This window comes from Hordeum vulgare, chromosome 1H, assembly GCF_904849725.1.
Source record: "Hordeum vulgare subsp. vulgare chromosome 1H, MorexV3_pseudomolecules_assembly, whole genome shotgun sequence".
NCBI classification, from domain to species: Eukaryota; Viridiplantae; Streptophyta; class Magnoliopsida; order Poales; family Poaceae; genus Hordeum; species Hordeum vulgare.
The window spans coordinates 227,652,550-227,660,884 of NC_058518.1; the positions used below are offsets into that span (position 1 = coordinate 227,652,550).

At 44.3% G+C, this 8,335-nt stretch overlaps 1 long non-coding RNA gene across 1 annotated transcript; it reads right to left on the minus strand.

Moving 5' to 3' along the window:
* Positions 1 to 2,825: 2,825 nt before the first annotated feature.
* LOC123429287 lies at positions 2,826 to 5,333 on the minus strand. Its single transcript, XR_006622635.1, has 3 exons — positions 4,917 to 5,333; positions 3,969 to 4,071; positions 2,826 to 3,254 (listed from the first exon to the last, which is right to left on the minus strand). It is a non-coding gene; the product is annotated as an uncharacterized LOC123429287 (long non-coding RNA).
* Between the last annotated feature and the right edge of the window lie 3,002 nt (positions 5,334 to 8,335).

The following is an 8,335-nucleotide window of genomic DNA, read 5'->3' on the forward strand; positions in this document are numbered from 1 at the left end:
ATGAGGGCTTCTGAGTCATGACGTGTAGATAATACAAATAGAATGCTTCAACTCGTTGTATAATTCTGGTGTATATAATGTTCCGCATACTCCTTGTAGACTTGTACACATACTCTGTCACAATTTCCCAATGAATATATATATTCTACATACTCTCGTGCACCTCTCCTTGTATATTTATATTCATACTTCTTTTTTTATATATGTACTCCACATTCTGGTACCTACTCTTTTTACATACTACATACTATGTGCATATGGTCTATTTTATGTTGAATGTCTCAACTATACTGTATTGTCATTGACATTCTTCATACTACCCTTTCTTTCAGCACAAAGTACTGGTACCTACTCTTTTTACATACTACATACTATGTGCATATGGTCTATTTTATGTTGAATGTCTCAACTATATTGTATTGTCATTGACATTCTTTATACTACCCTTTCTTTCAGCACAAAGTACTCCTTTCCCAAATGAGTGTATACTCGACATACCCTCATTAGCATAAATAATAAAGTCCAGGCCACTACTTCAGGATATATATGTACAGACGCACACTTAATATCTTGATTCAAAGACAATTATATATGTTTGCTTATTTCTAGAAGAAAAAAATTTACATACTCCTGTACCGAAAAACATACACACATACTCCATACTAAAATTCGTAAATATACTCCATACTACCAATAAGCGTACGTATGGTGTGTGCTTTAAAAAGAACCACATACTATATACTACTTTTCTCAAGGTTCGGAGTTTATATTTTAAGATGTTCCGATAAACAAATGTTAATACTCCATACTTCAATTTGAAGTTAATACTCCATACATCAGATCCAAGAAGTACATGTCAATACTCCGTACTCCATCGCTAGTAAGTATATGTAAATGCTGTGACGCAAAACAAGAGTACATGTTAGTACTCCACAATCCAATTATACAGGAGAGCATACATACTATTTTTAAAAAGCGATATATTTGATACTATATTGCGCAAACTCTAGAAAATGTTACGAAGTACACAGTTTTTATAAGGAAAACTACGTATGTACTTTGACTAGCAAATTTCTTTTCACCAAACAAATATCTATAAGAAGTTTATCCATAAGAAGTTTGTTCTATACTAGTACCACGTAGCCTAGAATCAAGGAGGTAGTTCAACCAGCGCCTACCTTGCCGGAATATTTAATTTGTAAACTAATTTTGTTGTTGCCTATTGGATTGTACAGCACCGGCCGCTAATGAATCCCTTTACCCGACTCACTTGGACACGTGGAGGCCAAAGAAGATGGTGGTAACTACCACTGCTTGTAGATAAAATTTATCATATATATATATATATATATATATATATATATATATATATATATATATATATATATATATATATATATATATATATATATATATATATATAGGACGGTTGTTTGGGGCACCTAGGTGCCCAGGCACCTTGCCTAGATGCCGTTCGTTTGTATCATGATTTTGTTCGGATGATGGACATATGAGTTATTGGATTTGATCCGTTAACAAAGCGAAAACTTTTCATACATGTTTGCATGGTTGTGACGCGTGTTAATTGTGTTAATAAATTACCTTCCATACATGGTTGCATGGCGTGTCTTATATGGAAACTACTATATCTGATTATTTAATAATGTGCGTCATCAATTGTCCATTCATGAGATCAAGTAATAAAGAGTTTTCAAACTATTTCTGTATAAAATATAGTATTAAATTTGTAGCATTGTGTATTTTGAGATTTTTTTAACTGAGTACATACTCCTAATATTTTTGTGTCGATATTTCTCTACAACTACATATCTCAGCGTGAAATATACGAGTGTATACCGCAATAATTCATAGGTATGATACCTAATTGTTTTTATATTTTTTCCTACACCAACATACACTGGCGTGAAAAATATGAATATATATACCGCAATAATACGTAGGTATTATACCTAATTGTTTTTTAGGTACATAGTTCAAAAATAAGTGGGTATGCGAGATTGAAATATATGTATAAATTCCCCAATATTACTCTATAGCTACATACCTATTCTCTACAACTACATACCCAAGCAAAAAACATATGACTACATACCCCAATAATATATAGGTATTATTCCTTTTTCTTCTTGCATATTTTACTATAGTTACATACGCCGACGTGAAATATATGAGTATACGCCAATAATATGTAGGTATATATATACCTAATTTTTTTGAAGTACATAGTCACAAATAAGTGGGTATGATACTCAATTGTTTTATGGATATACGTCCACGTGTGGGCGCCATACATATTCTTTTTTGGTATATATTCACAAATACGTGACCTAAGTTTTTATATGAAAAGGTATGAGAGGGAAAAGCAGTAAAAGGAAATGCTTGATCTATGAAACAACATAATTTTATTTTTTAGAACACAGTACGTGCAATCTTTTCAGAACACAATATATGTGTATTTTATTTTATAATATTATTTACGGGTATGTCACCGATATCATTTATGGGTATGTGTTCAGGGTATGTACGTGTATTTTATTTTTAGGTATAAAATTTATGGGTATGTCTTCAAAAAAGTATATTATGTTAGGGTATGTCATCATTTATGGGTCCATACTCAATAAATGATGTGAAATTGATAGCATCCAATACATTTACGGATATGCGAAAGTAAGAGTACTCTATAAATTGTAATTGTTAGGTATGTGCATACGCATCATATTTTTTACATGTACATACCCTGGTGTAAAATTTATGAATATATACCCAATAATACATAGGTATTATACATAGTCACAAAGTAGGTATGGTACCAAATAAATTTCTCTATATAAGTGCAAATACATGGTGTGTACAACGTATGCATGAAAACGTATGAGAGAAGGAAAGCAATAAAAGGAGATGTACTAATTCATGGAATTTAAAATACTTGATTCTATCTCATATATGGAAAGTCTTGCATGCAAATATTAGGAAACAAATCAGAATTTATGGAAACCGCACTAACGGGTTGGACCCGTTCGAGGTGCCCAGGCACCTAGGTGCCCCAAACATATATATATCAGTTCTACAAGGTGACCATCATTGATGTCTTCGACATCACCGCCGTCGTCGTCGCCACCACCACCACCACCACCGCAACCGCGTGTAATGTCACAATCGCTGCATCCCTGTGTCGAGGAAATCCTCATCACAACCCCATGTCGATGTCGTCGTCGTCGTCGTCGCCACACCAACTTACGTCATGTGGAAATGAAGTATTAGCTATTAGTCGTTGGCAGTAACTGCCACAACACGTGTCATTATCAAACTTATTTACAAACAAAGAAATGCACATAAACAAGTTGGCTCAAGGAGTACAAGAATGAACTACTTCACAAGAACAAAACACAATTTGGAAAGCAAACGTGTAAAGCATGTCACGGGCTAGCAGTTTCTTGTACACAAAAATATTTGTAGGAATTAGAAAGATTGAAAGTCATTGTTCTTGCACATAATTTGTGTAGAAGTATGAAATTGACCATACGCATTGTATTATGTTACTATTTTGTTAATATTGATTTGGTTTATACTATATCTTGTTAGGGTGCAGAAAAATGTTCTTCTGATCTTGACATTGAAATTTCAGTATCTCACCATAGTTGTACATTACTCATCATTACAATCAGTAGCATATCTACATGAGAACATATTACTCCCTTATGTCAAATTACTTTATCAATCTTCATTCCGAGCGTACCCTTAATTTTAATCCAAGATCCGCTACTGCCTATATCTGTATCAGAATTTTAATATCCAACATATAACTGTAGCATATCTAACATGTGCTAGTATTAATTGTATGTACTCTATCATTTGGCTAGTATTAGTCTGACTAGTATTAGTTGTCGTTGCCACATAAGTATACTGATTAAGGTGGCGATTTATGCAGTGAAACCAAAAACATATACCTGTGCTGGTAGTTATATTTGCAGCAGGCCCTCAATGAAGGAAAGGAAGCCGCTGACACAATTTCATTATAAATCACGTTCGCCTAGCAAGATGGCTTGCAGCCTGTGACACACACGCACACACAAATATTAAGTTGAGCGGAAAGGGATACAGAAAACTGGCAAAAGAAAATTTGATTGAAATCAGCAACTCGTAAAGTGGCATTGATCTTTCAGCAGACTTTCTGAAATGCAGACAATGGAATTGCAGATTCAGAATCAGCATCACATATATAAACGCTCAACAACATTTAGGAGTGGAATCAACATTCAGTAAGATGCACGGCAGATTCTCTAAACACGACGAATAGAATAACTTCCTAACAAGGCCCTGCTTGGGAGCTCAGTAAAATTACTGAATACCATATGAGAACCGAACTCCCATGCGAATAACTGATGCGAGTAAGAAATTTCAAATGGCTGGAGCTGAGCTGCAAGCAAGCAAAATTCCAATTCGGCGTCTTCAGAGCGAGTAATTCATGCCACACTAGGACCGTACATCTTGCTGGATCCTCAGAATAGAGGACCCTAGCAAGCGCCATCTGTCGAGCTAGATACGACAGGACCTAATAGATTATGGATCAACTGCTCAACTTGATCTTTAGAAGGGATTATGATTCTAATGGCCATAAAAGATTATCATTTGTGAATGGATGCACTCTATCTGGTTCTCTACTTTCTAGGCTGCTGCTATCGTGCTGCTACGAATCAGTAAAATCTGTAACATGCAGTAGTACTTCTTATTCTTATTGCAAGCTATGATCAGCAAAGTCTATGTGAAAGTGAGCACTTAATTTCTTAATAATTCAGACTTCTTTACCTATACTATAATACCATATATAAAAAAAACAGAGGGCACTGATTTTGGTAGTTTCACAAGTACGTCGAGGATGTGCTTAATGAGCGGACCTGATGGGCTTAACAGCGGTGCCGTCGGCGGGGAGGACACACTCGATCTTGCGGTGGCAGGTATCGTCCTTGTCGAACACGCTGCATAGGGTGACCTGGACGGACTCCACGGACCAGGCGAGGTTAGTTGCGAGGTCGGCGACCAGCCGCTCGTCCCCGTCCCTGGCGAAGGTGGCGACGCGGTCCTGGCCTTAGCATATTGGGGAGCGCCACGGATGTCCGCTGACCTCGGGTAGGGGGAAAGGGTGGCCGGTTGGGGAGCGGGCGCCGGTGGAGGTGGCCGGGGAGCGCGTACCGGCTGCGGCGGTGAGGGATAAAGTGGGAGGAGCGGCGGCGGTGGTGTGTGGGAGAGAGAGAGAGAGAGGTTGGAGAAGAATCGGGAGGGAGAGAGAGATGAGACGTGGGCCCACAAAAAATCTCTTTGCTGGCGTTGGAAAAAAAAACCAAGCAGTCGACGCCATCAGTAGTTGGTTAAAACGAAAACCAATTTTAAATGGACCAACTCAATTACTCATTTCGTCGCAGTTTAGAAGGCATGCACGTGTACCTAGATAGTCAATTTAACTTATATAAAATATATTATTTAATATAAAAATTATATCATTACAAAATAGATAATATAAAGTTTTTAATGATATATTTTTTGTTATATATGCCTCTCACTAAGTTGGTCAAATTGACGACCTAGGTACATGTGTCGGACTTGAACTGATACGGAGGGAGTACTAATGACGTGCTGGTTATGTTGGAAGACGTCCACGCAACCCACCTGAGTGAGTCATGCGGAGGCAGCTGCGCCCGCGCACGTCGCCCTGCATGCGTTCCTCCTGCGCACGTCGCGCCTGCATGCAGCCAGTGCCCTTACGCACGTCTACCTCCTCCGGCGCTAGTGCCGTTGTAATCCATGTGTATATATATGTGTAACAGCTGATGAATGAATATACGATGCATAAGACCTTTCATCTTGGTAATCAGAGTCACACCTTCCTCCTTCCTCTTTTTTTCTAGGCCATGGCCTCCCACGCACCCTCCGGCGACCACACATGCACCTCCTCTCCCACCACAAACCCGGTGCTCTCCTCGCCTGAGCTCGTCACTCCCGTCGCCGCTGCGCCCCCAGCCACGGCCTCGCCCGTCATGACCCTGCCAGCAACTCCCATCCTTCCCGATGCCGTGACCCCCTCTTCCGCCACCACCGTCCCCACCATCCACTCTCTCCACAACATCGGCAACCTTATTCCCTTTAAGCTGTACGTCCAGTCCGGCAGCTACTCTAAGTGGCGCGAGCTTTGGCGCTGCGTCCTCACCATGTATGCCGTGCAGCACCACGTCACCCACTACTCCGATCCTGACCAGCAGACCCCCGCCTGGCGGCACACAGATCTTACCCTCCTCCTGCTGCTATACACCACCATCACCGACGCCCTCTACGAGGTCATCCGCGGGGACGCCAACACCGCCTTCGTCGCCTGGAACAAACTCCAGGAATTTTTCCTCGCACACCAGCCGGTGCAGGCGGTCCATCTCTCCGCCGAGTTCCGCGCTCTCTCCCAGGGCGACCTCCGCATGGCCGAGTACTGCGCTCGCCTCAAGGCGCTGGCCGACGCCCTGGCCGACGTTGATGAGCCCGTCAAGGATCGGACATTGACGTTGCAGCTGCTACGCGGGTCTCCCGCCGCTATCAGGTGATTGCCACTATCCTGCCCATGCAGACCCCCTTCCCCTCCTTCAACAAGGCCCGCTCGCGGCTTCTCCTCGAGGAGATCCAGCAGGACGCGTGCGACCGCTCCGATGGTTCCACCGCCCTCTCCATCGGCATCGGCGGCGGCGGCGGCCCGTCCACCGGCGCCGGCTCCTCCTCGAGTGCTCCACACTCCTCCAGTGATCGCGGCGACCGCGGCAAACAACCGGCCGATCCCGCTCCTCGCGGCGGCGGCACCAACTGCGGACACGGCCAGGGGCGCGGCCACAGACGCAGAAACGGGCGCGGCGGCGGCAACACAGGCGGACGCGGCCAGCCGCATCTGGCTCCTGGGGGGCACACCCCCTGGATGGGGTACTTCACGCCGTGGGGCGCACCCTTCCCTCCCCAGGGCCGTGCACCCTGGGTACCTCCCAACGCCGCCGGGGTGCTCGGGCCCCGCCCTGGCAACCCCGCCCACGCCTATCCCGTTGTCTACCCCGGCGCCCCCACGTCCGCCACCGCTCCACTGCCTTCTTCGTGGGACCAAGCCGGCCTCATCGCCGCCATGCAGAACATGACGATGCAGCAGCATCACCGGCCCGGCGAGTGGTACCTCAACTCGGGCGCCTCGTCGCATGTCACCGGGAACCCATGTAACCTCAACTCGTTCTGTTCTCCTCCTAAGCACTCCTCTCGCAACATCATTGTGGGGGATGGGTCCCATCTTCCCGTTGTTGCCACCGGCTCTGCCAAACTCACCTCTCGCCCGTTTTACCTTCGCAACATCCTCTACTCTCCCCACGTTGTCACAAATCTTATTTCTGTCCGTCGTTTTTGCATTGACAATTCTGTCACTATTGAGTTTTACCCATTGGGCTTTGTTGTGAAGGATCTAGCAACTCAGACCCCGCTCATGAGCTCCGGTAGCTACGGTCAGCTATACTCCTTCTCCGGCGGCAACACCACCAACAACGCTGCATTCTCCGTGGGTGTCGGCACCTTATGGCATCGGCGGCTCGGACACCCCAGCGCCGCATCTCTTTCCCGTTTAGCAAAAGATTTCTTACCAACTTGTAATAAACAACTTCACCCGCGTGGTGGTTGTGATGCTTGTTAGTTAGGCCGTCAGGCTCGTTTGCCCTTTCCCGACTCTATGTCCTTTACTACATCTCCGTTTCAAATAATACATTGTGATCTCTGGACTTCTCCCGCTGCGAGTTTCTCTGGGTACAAATATTACTTACTTGTCATGGATGATTTCACGCATTTTTCGTGGAGCTTTCCCCTCCGTAACAAGTCTGACGTTGCCAACACCCTCGAGTGCTTGTACACGTACGTCCTCACCCAGTTCCACATCGCCCTCCGGTGTGTGCAATTTGACAACGGCGGCAAGTTTCTTAATGTTCGCCTCCGCACCTTCCTCTACGACCGCGGTGTCACCCTCCGTCTCTCCTGCCCTCACACCTCTCCACAGAACGGGAAAGCATAACGTGTTATTCGCTCCACCAACGACATTCTCCGCACCCTTCTCCTCCAAGCCCGCATGCCACCCTCCTTCTAGGTCGAATCCCTTCACACCACGACCTACTTTCTCAACATCCGGCCATCACGCGCCATCTATGATCAAACCCCTAGTACCTGCTCTACGGCGCCTCCCCCAACTACTCCTCCCTTCGCACCTTTGGGTACTTGTGCTACCCGAATCTCTACGCCACCATGCCACACAAACTCACCC